Genomic DNA, 17,448 nt, shown 5'->3' with positions numbered 1-17,448 from the left:
TCCCGGGGTATCAGCCCATGTGTAGTTCAGAATCTGCAGTTTGATTGCACCCAAATGGCAAAAAATGCAGAGTGCTCTGTCTCGGAGCTGGAAAATCAATAAAAAATTTTGAAACCCCCCCAGAAACATTGAAAATCTCATTTTCTTTAGGAAAACAAGGAGAACAGGGGATTAACCTCATGCTCTGAAAAGGCTGCAAAACAAAGATCATGCATAAATTGTGCCTAAGGAAGGTTCTAAACAGCTGAGGGGTGTAGGTTGGTCCTGCTGCTAGTACCCTTCTGGCTTTTAAGAGCCGCAAAACTGCCGCAACAACCGCAACAAACGAGGGTTGTTTAAAAGATACGGAATATAGAATGCAAAATGGTTGACAATTCAGACTGCCTGCTCTGGTCCAGTCCTGTACTGACAGTACCTTCCCAGAGTATGATATTGTGATGTTTCCTACATCTCAGCCGTTCAAACAGTGGCTTGGGTGGGTGGCACCAGTCGCAGATAAAGTGCCTTTGCCCGTGCAAGTGGGAGTTGGCCCCCTTCACACCTTTTGGACTTGGGAGCTTTCAGTGTGTTAAAAGGTCATTGTCCGCCTAGTCATAGGAGGAAGGATGGAGGGAGTATTAAGTTTCTGCTTGCCCTCTGATGGTCAGATGACTTTCTGTTGAAATTTAGACTTTCAACCCAATTGAAATATACTCAGAGTCGAGAGTGGATTTCATGCTCTTTATTCAGCTCATGGTGGTGAGGAGGGAATGGAAGTCCCCTCAAAGTATCTGCTTTATATATATTATTTACACAATGGGCTGCACGTGATTGGCTAATTCCGGAATTCTCCTGTAGGCCAGTCAGGTTGTGGATTCACTTCTATCTGGAGCTGGATTGGGTGGCTCCTGCCAACCAATCATACTGCTGCATTGTTCTAGGACCAATCAGACTGCTGCATTCTGAATCCTATTGTTCTAGGACCAATTAGACTGCTGCATTTTGGAGCCTATTGTTCTAGGACCAATCAGACTGCTGCATTCTAAATCCTATTGTTCTAGGACCAATCAGACTGCTGCATTTTGGAGCCTATTGTTCTAGGACCAATCAGACTGCTGCAGTTTGGATCCTATTCAACTCAGTACATAACAATTCTGAATCCTATTGTTCTAGGTCCAATCAGACTGCTGCAGCTTGGATCCTATTCAACTCAGTACATAACCACAGTTCAAGAAGGACACTGACAAACTGGAACGTGTCCAGAGGAGGGTAACCAAAATGGTCAAAGGCCTGGAAACGATGCCTTATGAGGAACGGCTAAGGGAGCTGGGCATGTTTAGCCTGGAGAAGAGGAGGTTAAGGGGTGATATGATAGCCATGCTCAAATATATAAAAGGATGTCACATAGAGGAGGGAGAAAGGTTGTTTTCTGCTGCTCCAGAGAAGCGGACACGGAGCAATGGATCCAAACTACAAGAAAGAAGATTCCACCTAAACATTAGGAAGAACTTCCTGACAGTAAGAGCTGTTCGACAGTGGAATTTGCTGCCAAGGAGTGTGGTGGAGTCTCCTTCTTTGGAGGTCTTTAAGCAGAGGCTTGACAACCATATGTCAGGAGTGCTCTGATGGTGTTTCCTGCTTGGCAGGGGGTTGGACTCAATGGCCCTTGTGGTCTCTTCCAACTCTATGATTCTATGATTCTATAACACCCCTCCCCTCTAAGTTCCAGTCCTGTCCGGGAGGTTGCATTCATAGTCCTCAAGGTACACCGACGGCCTACGTGTGCGTTGCAGCCTGGGGTGTTCCCTGGTCCGGGGTTCAGGTTCTGGCTTGTGTTCCAATGATGCTGGCTGTGATGGGGCCGTTTGGTCTCCTTGTCCTTGTCGATTTGTACGTAGTTCCGCTCGGTTGCGTTGAGTGTCTGGGAAAAGTATGCCACCGGTACCTCTCTTCCATCCGGGAGTCCCAGGACAGCGCCGATGCCATAGGGCGAGGCGTCGCATGCTAGCACCACCGGCAGCCTCTCGTCGAAGTGTGCCAAGACCGCGTTTGAGACAAGCAAGTCCTTGACTGCCTGGAATGCGGCCTCCTGGCGCTGGCCCCACACCCAAGGAGCCCGCTTGTCCAGGAGTCTGTGTAGGGGCTCCGCTACCGCCGCCTTGTGGGGAAGGAAGGAATGGTAAAAGTTCAATAGTCCCAAGAAGGCCTGAAGTTCAGTCTTGCTCTTGGGCGCTGGGGCATCACAAATGGCCCGTACCTTGTCCCCAGTTGGGTGGACCCCTTCTGCGTCCACCATAAATCCCAGAAAGTCCACCTGAGGCAATCCTAGTAGACATTTTTCCCGCTTCACCTTGAGACCCGCCATCTGGAAACGCTGCAGAACGGTGCGGAGGCGGTCCTCAAACTCCTCTGGTGTGAGCCAAGCAATCAACACATCATCGAAGAAGGGGGTGACGCCAGGAATCCCTTTAAGGAGAGAGTCCATTAGATTCTGGAATATTCCTGGTGCCACGCTGACACCGAATTGCAGCCGCTTTACCCTGAACGCTCCTCTGTGCGTCACAGTCGTCTGTGCCTCTGCTGTGGCAGCTGTTGATATGCTTGGGCCAAGTCCAGCTTGCCAAAAAATTTTGACCCAGCCAGGGTGGCAAGGACATGGCTGACCACTGGCACTGGGTATGCATGGGCCGTGAGGGCCTTGTTTATGGTACATTTGTACCATTAGGCTGGACGGGTGTGAGGATTGGGGTTTCCCAGGGGGCATTAGGCTCCAGCACTCCTTGCTCCACGAGCCGGTCCAATTCCTCGTCTATACGAGGTTTCAGGGCAAACGGGACCCAGCGGGCCTTGAGCCTGACAGGTCGTACTGCGGGGTCAAGCTGTAGAGCAATGGGGGGGCGTATACTGTCCCAATTTCCCATCGAAAACCCCCGGAAATCTTGGCATCTTGGCAAATTGCCCTGCCGTCCAGCCAGCGCTTCCCCTGCGCAGCTCTGCTCGGAAGCCTGAAGCTGACCTAGGCAGGGGGGGCAGAGTGCACGCAGCGAGAAACTGTTGCTGTACGTGTGTGTAAACATAAATCAGGCTTTCACGCACGGTGTCTTCCTTATCTTCTAAAAGTCTTTATTTGTGTAGAAAAACAGCTCTTAAATCTCTCCGGGCGACAACTCACACATCTTGCGTCCTCTCTCCGCAAAAACGAAACAGAACTGAACTCAGGAAACACTCCCCTCAGTAAACTCAACCACGCCTCAGAATGTAAGACGTCACACAGAACCTCTTAACCCTGTAGGTTCTGATTCTCTCCACACCTTCTCTCGCCTTACAATCTGAGAGGAGTTGTGGACACACATATTTACAGACCCTTGAGAGTTCAACACCTTCCCCATTGCCTTGCGCCTCTTCCTGGCGTCTTCGTCAGGCACCTGTTGAACCTCCTCACAAATCTCAGATTCGCACCCAGCCACACCAACCCAAACACTAGTGGCTTCATACCTTTCAGGTGGAATTCCCTTTGTTTCCCGAGATGAACGCCTGGGCACAAACTCAGGTGCTTCTTCTGACCCACTGGGGCCAGCAAGTGCGTCTTCTTCACCAGACGACTCCCCCTCTGACTTGACCCATCTGTGAGCTTTCTCCATTATGCTAACAGGAGATGAAGGCTCACTTTTGGACACTCCTTTAACAACCCGTGGAGATGCCCAAACCTGTTCCGGACCTTGATCCTGGACCTGGTCCTCATTTTCAGGTTCAGCCTCTAGCTCTCCTTCCTCCTCAGATTCAGATAGACAATCTGAGTGAACGTCAGGGCTCACTTTGCGCCTTGCCCAACCATCCTGCTCACAGAACTCAGCATGCTTGCTGACCAGAAGCTTGGTCTGATCACCCTCTGGGTATGCAAACTTCCACCCATTTGTTGCAGGATCATACCCACAGAAGATCATTTCCTGGACCTTTGGACCACCCTGCTCTTGCAGAAACTTCGGTACCGACACCACAGCTTTCGATCCAAATACACGGAGGAAATGCAGGTTCGGCTTCTCTCCGTAAAGCATAAAATGCGGGGTGTCACCTACCACTGAATTGTAGGACCTATTCTTCGTGAAATTTACAAATTTAATTCCTTCCCCCCAAAAGCTTTGAGGCAAACCAGAGTCATTCAGTAGAATCTCTGTTGCTTGAACCAGAGCTTTGCTCCTAAGCTCTGCCACTCCCTTCTCCTGAGGAGAAGTCACCTTGTGACGTATCCCTTTCTGGCGAAAGAATTTCTGCAGAGCAGACCCAGTGACCTCCGACCCTCGGTCACTCTGGAACCCCTGCACCTTGGTGGAGAACCTTTGTTCCACCTCCGCAATCCAATCTTTGATCAGTTGCGTTGCATCCTCTTTCCGTTTCAGAGGATAAAACCAGCCAACCTGGCTAAAATCATCCTGCAGCGTCAGCCCAAACCTGGCCCTGCCAAGACTCTGCTTTTGCATGGGCCCAAAAAGGTCTGTGTGCACAAGCTCAAAAGGCTTTGTGGCCACCCTCTCCACTCTGGGAAAACCACACCCTTTTACATTGGCTTTTCTGCAAGCCCTGCACCTTAGGGGTTTACCACATTCCCTTATTTTGCACCCTTTAGTGCACTCCGATAGCATCTGGATATCCTCACAGGAACCATGTGACATTTTCTTGTGCCACACGCAAGCACATGAAACATGAGCATGAACATTTGCAGACTTTGCCTGTACTTTCTCAGTACACCCTTTACCCTCCAGAGGTGATTCAAGAACAAAAAAGCCGTTGTGCCCTTTTGGAACACTGATCAGGACTTTCCCCCCTCTGGAAATTGTGCAGACATCCTTCTCAAAGCAAACCTTATACCCCTCCTGTAAGAGACAAGGTACAGATAAAATACAATGTTGTATCCCCGGTGCCACGTAGACTCGCAGCTGCGCCTGCAAAACAGAAACATAAACATGTCCAACTTTAGACAATGGCTTTTGTAAATTGTCTGCAAAACACACTGTCTTCCCAGCCAAAACAGGTTTGCAGTCCCACATCTCAACACCAGGTGTCTCAGTTATCAGATGTTTGTTGACAGTACTGTCAATAATCCAACGTATCACGTTGCTCTCACTGCAGCTGTCCTTCCAAGCTGCCATCGCAACAAACGTCTCGCTGCCCCCGTCCTTGGGGCCTTTGCAGGTGTCCTCTACAACCGCCATGGATGCAGTTAGCTGATAAGCGCCGTCTTCCTCCTCTGAGCCACGTCCTCTCTGTGACTTCCCACGCCTGCCTCCTCTGCTGGACTGGTTGCCATGGAAACCCGGCTGATTCCCATGGGAAACGACCTTGGAGACATCCTGCCCTGTCTCCCTTGCTCTCTGTGGGCAGTTGCGACGCAGATGGTCAGGAGAATTGCAAACGTAGCAGCGACGAGTGGAAAAACACTGGGGTGAGCTCTCAGCTAACAAAGCTTCCGGGCCAGCTCCGCCCCCTCTGAAACGGCACTTCCCCTCGTCATACACAGTGGAAACTTTTCCAAACTGGCTTTTGGGCTTCTCTGCCCCCCCCGACACCTCCAACAGCACTCCGTGAGGCTGTAAAATCAGGGCTTCTGGCTGAGCACTCGGCATCATCCTGCTCCTGGCCTCCTGCTGAGCTTTGACACAAACCCCTCAGCACTTTCCAGGCTTCACAGGCCGATTCAATGCCTTCCAAATGCGGCAACAGCTTAGCATGTACGCTTGCTCTCAACATGCAGATCTCAGCTCTCACTGCTTTCTCTCTCTGCATTTTCTCCTCCAGAAAAGCAGACTGCAGCTTTTCTGCATCTCTGTCCACCAGTTGTGCATTTTCAGCAGCAGCTGGTTTGGCTTGGGACGGCTCTTTCTTGCATACTTCCCACAGGCCAGTTGCCCAAAACCAGGCTCTCACCCTCCTGACCCAGGTTTCCCACGACTGGGTGGTGAGCTCTTCAAGCTTCTCAAGCGGAGCTTCAAGCACCTCTTGGTCATCTGCCATCTTCCCCCGGGGCCCAGCGTACTCACGTAAACAAAAAGCCGCTCTCCAGCTCCCGGTCCAGCAGATCAGCTCCTCCCAGCTGAGTTCGTCTGCCTCTCTCAACTTCAGGCAGGACTCAAAGCTGGCTTCAGCGTCGTCAGCTTGCCTCCAAACGTTAGGCACAGCTCCAAGCTCTCTGCAGCCTTTCCTCAGCTGGCTCCCACACACCGGCACGTCTGGCAACAGCTTCAAAGCGTTTCTGACCATCCATAACCTCTTGGCATCTTGGCAAATTGCCCTGCCGTCCAGCCAGCGCTTCCCCTGCGCAGCTCTGCTCGGAAGCCTGAAGCTGACCTAGGCAGGGGGGGCAGAGTGCACGCAGCGAGAAACTGTTGCTGTACGTGTGTGTAAACATAAATCAGGCTTTCACGCACGGTGTCTTCCTTATCTTCTAAAAGTCTTTATTCATGTAGAAAAACAGCTCTTAAATCTCTCCGGGCGACAACTCACACATCTTGCGTCCTCTCTCCGCAAAAACGAAACAGAACTGAACTCAGGAAACACTCCCCTCAGTAAACTCAACCACACCTCAGAATGTAAGACGTCACACAGAACCTCTTAACCCTGTAGGTTCTGATTCTCTCCACAGGAAATTCCTTGCATATGGCGTCCACGTCCACTTGTAAGCTAGTGTGGTTCACCCCGGTGACGGCTAGCCCCAGTGGTCCAAACTATGCCAATCCCAGTAAGCTAATGTAGGGGCCCTTGACCACAAGCAAGTCCAGTTGCCGCGTCCACCCTCGATATTGCACCCTGAAGGTCCCCACCCCCATTGTGGGGACCTTACGTTTCTGGAAGTCCCGGAGGGTGAATGGGGCCGGCCTGAGTTTGGGACCCCCAGTAGGACACAGTTTCTTTAAGGTCCTTGCCGAGATTATGGATAGAGTTGAACCCATGTCAAGCTCCATGTGGCACGGGGCCCCCTCTATCTGTACCTCTACATAAATTTTCTCTACATTGGGGTGGGGCAACTGGTATACCTGGAAGTCTGTGAGCTCTGTCGAGTTGCCTTGGTGCGTTGGGCCCTGGGACCTGGAGCTCTTCGATTGGTCATCTGATGCCTGGCGTCGGGTGGGCCGAGCCCGACACACCCGGGCGATATGTCCCAATTTTCTGCACTGCCTGCACTCTGCGTTGCGGAAACGGCAGGTCCTCCTCTCGTGACTCTCCCCGCAGCTTGCGCAGTTCCCTCCTTCTCGTCGAGGCAGCTGTGGTCTGTGTGCTGCTTGAGTGCGCTGCTGTACTCGGTGCACCTCCTCCCTGTCAGATCCTGAGTCGTCGGTGAGGTCTTCATGGTGGACCCTCGGTTGGGACAGCAGGCTTGGTTCGTGCCTCTTGCGTCGACCTCTCGGCAGCTTCTGTTGCCAGGGCCTCCTCCAGGGCGACCTGGAACGTTAGGTCCTTCTTGGCGTAGAGGCGTCGTTGCAGCTTCTCATCCTTCAGGCCACCGACGAGGCGGTCACAAAGCATGTTCTCCAATTCTGAGAAGTTGCAGAACCGGGCAGCTTGGCGGAGAGAGGTCACAAACCCTGTTATGGTTTCCCCAGGGGCTTGCCGCTTTGCGTAGAAGGCATTTCGACGAGCCACCACTGAGGGCTGCGGCGAAAAGTGCCCCTTCAGCTGTTCCATTATTGTTTTGTATGGAACAGTAGCGACGTCTTCAGGCACAAGGAGAGCCCGGGCAATTTCAAACGTCTCCTCTCCGCAGAAGCTGAAGAACATCGCCCTCTTCTTGGCATCTTCTTCGTCGGTGACCCCTTTGGCTTCTAGGAGGAAGGTGAAACGGGAGGCATACGCTTCCCAGTCTCCGGATGCTGGGTTGAACGGTGAGAAGCTGCTGTTGGTTGCCATTCTGAGTTCCTTGGGTCCCGGAGCTGAAGCCTGGATACACGGTGCGAGGCAGCGGTGCGGCAGGTGGCGGTGCTGCGGTGCTGTGTGTGGCGGTCAGCTCAGTGGGATCCCATCCTCGTCGCCAGTGAAATATACTCAGAGTCGAGAGTGGATTTCATGCTCTTTATTCAGCTCATGGTGGTGAGGAGGGAATGGAAGTCCCCTCAAAGTATCTGCTTTATATACATTATTTACACAATGGGCTGCACGTGATTGGCTAATTCCGGAATTCTCCTGTAGGCCAATTGGGTTGTGGATTCACTTCTATCTGGAGCTGGATTGGGTGGCTCCTGCCAACCAATCATACTGCTGCATTGTTCTAGGACCAATCAGACTGCTGCATTCTGAATCCTATTGTTCTAGGACCAATCAGACTGCTGCATTTTGGAGCCTATTGTTCTAGGACCAATCAGACTGCTGCATTCTAAATCCTATTGTTCTAGGACCAATCAGACTGCTGCATTTTGGATCCTATTCAGCTCAGTACATAGCACCACTTTTCACCTTTCTAGAGGCAAGGGACCTATTAGGATTATCCGCCTCTGGAGGCTGGTGTATCTAATGGGTTTCCAGGTAACGCTGAGGTTTTTTTCTGTGATATGACTGGCACTCCTATCAAAGCCCTGGCCAGCCTCTGGAACATCTGAATGGCTCAGGCTTTTGACATGATCACTTCTGAGCATCCTCTCCCACTTGACTCCTTGGTATACTGCAGAACTTAGGGAAAGGAAACAAGTTGAAAGATGGAGGAAAGATCTGGCTGAATACAACTGAACAGTGGTGTGGGCTCATCATTAAGCATACATAGTGGTACTGAAGATAGCAGTATACTCAGCTACAAGTGATCGCTAATGAAGAAGAAAGACAGTCCGACTCAAGGAGGTGGTGGAACCAATGGTAGCTATGTGTAAGCACTGTGACTTGTTTGCAAAGCATTTTGAGGATAAAACCACTTGCATCCGCTGGGATCTTGACTCTGCTGTTATAGCAGATGAGTCTCATGGGTGTCCAGAGCACTGTCTAGTCCTGTTGTTTTGGATAATTTTCAGATAGTAAGGCTTGAGGATGTGGACAAGGTGTTTGTATTAGTCAGGGTAACGACTTGTGCTTCGGACTCTTGCCCTTCTTGGCTGATAAAAAGTAGCGGGGGTGGTGGTAATTGACTGGGCCAGGAAGAGTGTTCCTATTTCCATCTGAAATGCAGGACGGCATAACATTCTGATCCAAGTTTCATTCAGAAAACATTATTCATAATATCAGCAGCAGGCTGCTGCAGTCAAATTGGCCAGTCAGAATGGAAAATCCTATTTTAACAAAACCAATAAAAGAGAGCGGCAATACTATTTTCTTGTTTCCCTTGTTCAACTACAATTCCATAAAACAGTGGATTTGTAGGTTCTCATTAATAAAAAATAAATAAAGGGTGTGAGGGGTGGGTGGGATCGATGTGCCTATACTTCTTAAATCCACCCCTGGGCCTTTTCTATACTGAAAATAGTGTTAATTTGTTCCCCTTCCACTGCTGTAAATATTGCTCCCTTAGAAAATAAGTGATTTGTTTGACTGGAACAAAATCCATCTTGTGTCTCCAAGTGGTTTAGGGTTGTATGATCTATGTCTGGATTGGCCCACTTAATGCTATTTATTGCTCTATGAATGATATTAAGATGGATTTCTTAAGTGTGGTGGAATTACCTTTTCTTCTTTTGTGCAATTTTTACTTGCCTTAGCAAACAAGACTTTGTCCATGTACCCATATAAAATAACTATTATCGTTCTTTTCCTCTGCATTTTTAAAGCATAAATATTATTGGCTTTGAGGCAACAATGACAGAACGTGCAGACATCAGAAAAATGCCAGCTCCAGCCCAACCAGAAGTAAAATGTATAGGGCATATTGAGAGATGGGTGGCAAAGCTGTGCATATGCTTTGTCCTCCCCGGCAGTATATATTGTGGGAGAGTAGCTAGAGGAAGCAGAGAAAAGCTCCAACCAATATTATTTTTTCTATATTTTTTTTTAATTTTGGAGTTTGCTTGTTTATTTTAAATTCAATTTGTAAAGGTCCCTTTAGAAACGAAAAGATACAAACACAAGTTAAGCACACAGTTTGCTTTTAGTTCAACACTTTCTTCATCCATCAATTTTACCCAAAATCACAAAAGTAATATTACAAAGCTTTCACAGTGCACGTTTACATATTCTGCATATACATCTATTCACTCTTCAAACAATGCATTTCCATTGAATTTGGCTTCAAAAACAACAACACATCAGGCTGGAAATATATAATGTTTTAAACCAATGTGTTTTTCCTCTTAAAAAAAGAAAATATATTACTTGGAAAGAAGCCCATAGTGCACTAATTCCCAAACAAGACACGGACATAAGGCAGGTGAAAAATTATAGGCCAATCTCGCTCCTAAATAATGATTACAAATTATTTGCCAGTATATTGGCCAATAGACTTAAAAATGTATTTGGAGAGGAGATTGGAAAGAACCAAACTGGATTTCTACCTGGTAGACAGATGAAGGACAATGTTAGAAATATAATTGATATGTCGGGCGCCGGGGCGTTTTTCTGACGGCTTGTTGCGCTGAGCGGGGCTGCAGCCGTCGGGGCGGCCGCCTACGGGGCTCACGATTTCCGTCGCAGCGACCGAGATGACGACTTGAAAGAGCTCTACGAGATGGCCAACAAATACCACTTCCTCCACAGCCTGGCCCTCCTGGCTGTGCCCCACTGCCGCTATCCCATGATGGCCGGCAGCATCCTGTCTCTGGGCATGGGGATGTTCTCTGGCGCCCTGTATTACCACGCCGTGACAGGGGACCCGATCCTGACCAAGGCAGCCCCGTATGGTGGTTCCCTCCTCATCCTCGGCTGGATCGCCATGGCCCCTTGACACCCCGTTCTCTCCCCATGTGGCCCCCATCTCCCAACGCCAGGGCAGCCAGCCCCGCCCCTCCCTCCTCCCTTAGGCTAGCCAGAAGGGAGCCCTAGGAGAGGAGAGATTTCCAAATGTCAGAGTGGGATCCCTTGAGGTCTTTAGCCCACCCCGAATGCGTCTCTATCCTGCATCTTGGAATTCCCCGAATGCTGAATCCCTTTTAAAAAAGCCAAGATCCTCCCCCTCCCCCCAAAAAATTGCAACCAGATTTGAGTTTGCGATGGAGGCTTCGAAATGCAATGTCTGATCGGTGCTTTTCAATTGCTGTTTTTTAACTTAATAAATGATGAGAGTGATTTCACTTTTTAAAAAACCCACGCACCTTTTTTTCCTGTGAATAAATTTATTCCGTGGGGGGGGGGGAGAGAAAGAAATATAATTGATATAATGGAATATCTGGACTCCAGGAGAGACAAACAAGCCGCCCCAATGTTTCTGGATGCTGAAAAAAAAATTGATAATGTGTCTTGGCATTTTATGAAAAGAAATTTAGAATTTATGGATATCGGTGAAAAACGTTTAAATGGTATTCGGGCTATTTATTCGGAACAATATGCTAAATTGATAGTTAATAATAACTTCACAGACAAAATTGAGATAACAAAGGGAACCAGACAGGGGTGCCCGCTATCGCCATTGTTATTTATAACAATACTAGAGGTCCTGTTGAGGAAAATAGAAGCAACAAAAGAAATAAAGGGGATTGGTGTAGGCTCAAAAGAATATAAGTATATATAAGAATGAAATTATCAATGATGGGTAGATTCTCAACTATCAAAATGAACGTGTTACTGAGACTGCTGTTTTGATTTCAGACAATTCCGGTTATCAGTGGAACAAAACAATTTAATGTATGGCAAAGAAGATTGTCTAAATTTATCTAGCAGGTTAAAAAGCCAAGAATTGAGTATAAAATATTGACAGATGCAAAAGAAAGAGGCGGTTTTTCCCTGCCAGATCTAAAAATTTACCACGAGGCGGCGTGTTTTTGTTGGTTGAGAGAATGGATAAGGTAAAAGGTAAAGGTACCCCTGCCCATACGGGCCAGTCTTGACAGACTCTAGGGTTGTGCGCTCATCTCACTCTAGAGGCCGGGAGCCAGCGCTGTCCGCAGACACTTCCGGGTCACGTGGCCAGCGTGACGAAGCTGCCCTGGTGAACCACCAGAGCAGCACACGGAAACGCTGTTTACCTTCCCGCTGTAAAGCGGTACCTATTTATCTACTTGCACTTAAGGGTGCTTTCGAACTGCTAGGTGGGCAGGAGCTGGGACCGAACGACGGGAGCTCACCCCGCCGCGGGGATTCGAACCGCCGACCATGCGATCGGCAAGTCCTAGGCACTGAGGTTTTACCCACAGCGCCACCCAGGATAACCTTAGATAATTCAGATATATTGGATTTGGAGGGATTTGACAACAGATTCGCGTGGCACGCCTACCTGTGGTCAGAATGGTCAGAATGCACAGAGGGTTTTTGAACCATACTATTAGAAAATCATTGTATGAGGTGTGGAGCAGACATAAAACATTATTGGAATGCAAAACTCCGAGGTGGCTCTCACCTCTGGAGGCTTTTGCAGTCAAAAAAATAAATAAATATGGGAACTGAATGGGCGACATACAAAGACTTGCTGATGGAAGTGATAATAAAACAAAGTTAAAGACATTCGAAGAACTAAGAGGAAAGGTAACCGATTGTTACAAGATGTGTTTAGAGAGGATGATAAAAGAAACGGATTTGGAAGTAGCAAATCTAAATTGGAGACAGAATTGCTGGGTAGTAAAATGAAAATACTGTCGGAAATGTATCAGTTACTACTGGAGTGGCACACAAAGGATGAAGAGGTAAAAAGTGTTCTGATTAGGTGGGCCCAGGATTTAGGGCACAATATTGATTTTAAAAGGTGGAGAAAACTGTGGACCGAAACAATTAAATTCACAGCATGTGTGTCACTCAAAGAAAATATATTTAAGATGATGTATCGATGGTATATTAGACATGCCAAACTTGCTAAGATGTATAGAAATCAAGACAAAAATTGGTGGAAGTGTAAGGAGAAGGAGGGGAACTTCCTCCATCTGTGGTGGACTTGTTCTAAAGTGAAAGCCTTCTGGGACATAATATACGAGTTAAAAAAGGTTTTGAAATATAATTTTAATAAAAAACCAGAGGCATTTCTATTAGGCTTAATTGGTGAGGAAATACATAAAAGTGATGTAAACATGTTTATGTATGCCACAATGGCTGCAAGGACACTTCTGGCTCAGAAATGGAAGCAGCAGGAACTTCCAACACTGGAAGACTGGCAGCTCAAGATGATGGAGTTCAAAGACATAATCCGGAATCAGCGTGACGAACTGTTTCCAAAGGACTGGAACACATTTCTGAAAGAAAATTGTAAACATTTGAAAACGTTTGTAGGCTTGAATTGAAATGTTTTGTAATGTAACTATAAGGAACTGATTTACCGATAATAAGGTGAAATATTATAATTTGACAAAGGGTAAATAAGTGCTTATAGAAATGCGAAGAATATGGAAAGTTATGTGGAAGTCAGAAAGAGGTCGATGCTCTTATATATTAAGTCATAGAATTATGTAACAAAATGTGAATATGATTTAATGGAAAACTCAACAAAAATTACTTTAAAAACATAAAAAGGGAAAATATATTAGGAGTGGCTTTTCTTTTAATAAGTTAATAAATGAACTACTTCATTGGCACAGCATCCGAATGAGGTGTAGTGGTTGTATAGTTCTTGATACCTTTTGTTTCATAGTTATATTTGGGTTGCTGCTTAAAAAAAATGGTTAGCTTTTTGTATCATAAAGATCACAAAACTGATTCCTAATATACAACTGAAAGCAGAAATGGGGCACTTTTCCCTTTTGCTTTGCTGCAGATATGCATGCTATTTTACCATAGCTCACAGAATGGCATGATGGCACCTTTTTACTACATATGTGAATTATTAAAAAAAACCTGCTACTCGTTGAAATTGTGTCTGGTCAATATATTTCAGCTTCATGTTTTGTTACGCGTTTAATATTTTTTCTATTTTTTAAAAAGTGCCAGAATTCACAAACACTTCCCTTGTTCTCTAATGGTGCCCACCTGAGAGGTGCTGGATCTGTTCGAGCAAGTTCCAGCTGAGAAAAAGCCCTGGTTCTAACTTGCCTAAGTGGGGAAAGTTGGCATTGCGTGGACAGGCGGAGTCCCCAGATCCTGCACGGTCCCCCCGTCATGTGGAATAACGACTCAAGACAACGTGCTATGGGATTAAATTGGCCACAACTTTATTAAATTTCAAATGTGGGTAGACCTTGGCTCAGGCATTGGGCGTTCTCCCTCCCCAGTCCCCAGCCGGGGACCTAGGGAGCATCAGGGTTATCCAGTGTGTGGGGGGGGGGATGGGCCGGCTCTGGAGAACATATGTTCAAGCAGAGATGGCTGCCCCCGTAACGCCGCCGCCGCAGGAGAGAGCAATGACGACCTTTCGGTGTACGGCCAAAGCCTCCCTTCAGAAAACCCCTTTAACGGGGAACCCTGGTATCGCCGCCGCAAGAGGAAGATGGACAAAAGGATTCCGCCCAAGGCCTGATACCGCCAAAGTTGTGACGTTTTGCTACGGGAAAGGCGAAACCTGCCAATGCAGGGAAATTCCTTTCCGGCCCTTTAACAGCGACCTTAACGTAGCAGCGCCCGCATACCTGTGAAGAAAAGTTAACCTGCAAAATAAGACATTAACTGAGGGTGGGTAGGGTGGGAGAAGCTCTGGAGCCAAGTGAGGATTCCTAGGTAAGATCCTCCCTCTATTGTGTGGGCAGGTAATCCCTCCCCTACCTGGCCTGGTCTCCTTGGCAACGCTTCCCCCAGGTGGGATTGGACAACTGACTGAGGTAGGCGGAGACCTCCAGGTATCCCACCTGAGGGAAGGAAAAGCCAAGCCTATGCTGTTGGGGCCGCTCCAGATCTAGGGGCTGCACGCGTCCCCGCAAAGGGCGCCCCCCGTTTTAAGCGGGGAGCGGTCATTACTACAGTGAGTGAACAGATGCAAGAAGCAGCATCCTTTGGCCATAGAGCACCAATGCCAGGGAAATTGAAGAGAGTCAGGGCAAACTTAGTCGCCTGACAGCATGAGTGAAACTAACTCTGCAGACAGGCATATAGGACTGGGGAGTGTGCTAGGAACTAAGAAATACAAAACACAACCTTTTTTGTGCTTAGGAAATATGCGCAAAAATCAACGGTAGCTCCTCTGGTGAATTTCCTGAATTAAAATCTCTTTCTGTCTCTTTTAAATTCTTTCCAAACCCATCTCCTATTTGGGAGTGAGCCTGGATCATTAATGTTCCAGGTAATGAGAGGCCTTGGTGAGTGCGTTAAAGGAAGATTGGGACTCGTATCATATAATGATATCATATAACATTGGACAACATTACTTTTTACCAATATGAAATTCCGTGCAACATACCATCCGCTTGGCCAGAAAAGTCAACAAATGTGTCATTGGCACAGCGTCCAATCGGAAGTGAGGGCGGTGGAGGCGTCTGGTCTTTCTGCTTCTCTTTGGTCTTAAGAAGCGGCCATGGATAGCGACCCAATTCTTATTCTCTTGCTTTTTGAATCTTGAAAAATATGTACATTAGGGGGGAAAGTATCAATTTCTTTTCTGAAATTTCAAACCGCTGCTGCTGCTGTTGCCCAGGACTGACCTGCTGATAGCCTGAAGGGCCCTGCCCTGCTTCTCTTTACCTGGGTTGTGGTGGGGCCTGACAGGCTCAGTAAAGGACTGCTGCTCGACAACTCTGACCCCCCCCATACATCATTCCTGTATACTTCTACCCCTGTACAATCAACAATCTTCCTCAAGACAATTTCATCCTCTTTATATTAATTTGGGGTCAGTCAAGCAAATCTTTCAAACATCACCACCACCATCTAATTGGGGTTTGTGTGACCCCAGCATCAGACTGGTAAAGCAGTTTCTACTTAAATAAAAGTAAAATTATCACACAATATCTTGAAAGGGAAAGGTACCTGCATCCTGTTCAGATCCAAATAATAAAGCTGCATATGGTGTCATACAAAGGACCCCAAATCAAAAGGTTAGTTAAAGAGCCATTGAGAGGCGGGAGACAAACCATATAGAGAGTCTTGCTGTTTGCATTATTAGCTGCTTGTGTGCTTGTTCATGGCAGTCATGTTTTCAAGATGCTCTTCAATCTGACAGATAGAAACGTTATTTTAAAAACAAATTTAAAAGGTGGGCATTCGATCCATTTTCACTATGAAGTCTCCCAATTTTTGCCTTCAACCACCCTCTAAAATTGAAACGCTCTCAACAGCTTCACTAAGAGTTGACATCCTTGTGTGTGACATCTCGTTACACTGGCAGTTTCTTGAACATCCAGCAAGAATAGAAAAGAACTCAGCTTATGTTGACACAAAACAGCATGATGAATTGTGACACACACACACACACACACACACTATGTATTATTTTTCCCTGTGGTGGAATAATTACAATTCTTCTACCTGCACCAGGAATGGAGAATCTTTGGTCCTCTGGAGGCCAGTCCCCATCATCCTTGACCACTGGCCATGCTGCCTAGGGAAGATTGGGGATATTGTTAATACATGCTTTCTATGCAAAGTTCCTGTTTAATGGCTAAAATTTGCCAGTTTTCAAGAATTCCACAGCAGGAAAGTTAGCAAGGAAGGGAGCAAACTAATATATTTCTCCTTAAACAAGAAAACATTAAAATAAAAAGGAGTACTCATTAGCATGGCATGGTACAGAGCCAACAATATTCCCATTATTGCTTATTATTACTATTACCAAAAATAGTATTAGAGGTTTTTGAAAAATAGATTAGAGGTTTGGAAGAAACTCAGCTGACAAAGGAATTGTGAGAAGCAGAAAACTCCATCATTGTACCCATTATTTGCTTTAAAGGAAAGCTAAGCACCTCTAAGTAATCATCAGGTATACTTTATTCATCCGCACTAACTATATATGAAGCATCCAAGTATGAAACTAAGGCATTAATAATGGAAAAACTAACTCTAAGAGAATGGTTTTCAGGACTTTTTTTTGCCTCAGCCCAAATTTGCCTAAGTCTGCAGCCCAACAAATTCTCAGGATCGTTTTACAAACATTTACCTTTACTGCACACTGTTTAGGGTTTCTTGCTCCATCCCTTCCCACTGTAGCCCTCACAGGAGAGGATCCTCTCGGTGTTTATTGTGGGCTTTATCCTGCTGCATGGGTCCTCCTACCACCTCAAGAGAGCTCAGCTTTCACAGTGGCAGAAGTGGCTCTTTTCAGGTGTAGCCTATCAGAAGGCAGAAGAGGCGCATTTCCCAGATACACTCAGTAGAGGACCAGACCTCCTTGGACAGAGACCTTTTCCATGGCACAGGAGCGTCCTGGATAAAGCCTATTTGCACAGACATCTTTAACGCCTGCTTGGCCTTGTCCGTTAATAGCGCAGTTTACTTTGCTACTGTTTACTTTGCTAAGGAAGCCTCCTACTTGAAGAACTATGCCAAGGAAGCCAACGACAAACTGTT

General features: G+C 47.0%; 1 pseudogene across 1 annotated transcript; it reads left to right on the top strand.

Annotated features, from left to right (window-relative positions):
* Positions 1-10,477: 10,477 nt before the first annotated feature.
* On the top strand, positions 10,478-10,974 carry LOC310697784 (transmembrane protein 256 homolog; annotated as a pseudogene). Its single transcript has one exon. The product of its transcript is annotated as a transmembrane protein 256 homolog (transcript).
* The last annotated feature ends 6,474 nt before the right edge of the window (positions 10,975-17,448 follow it).

Source organism: Podarcis liolepis, assembly GCF_965112155.1.
Source record: "Podarcis liolepis genome assembly, chromosome: W".
Lineage (NCBI taxonomy): Eukaryota > Metazoa > Chordata > Lepidosauria > Squamata > Lacertidae > Podarcis > Podarcis liolepis.
Note: the sequence above shows the minus strand (reverse complement) of the source record. Positions and strands in the feature narration are given on the sequence as shown.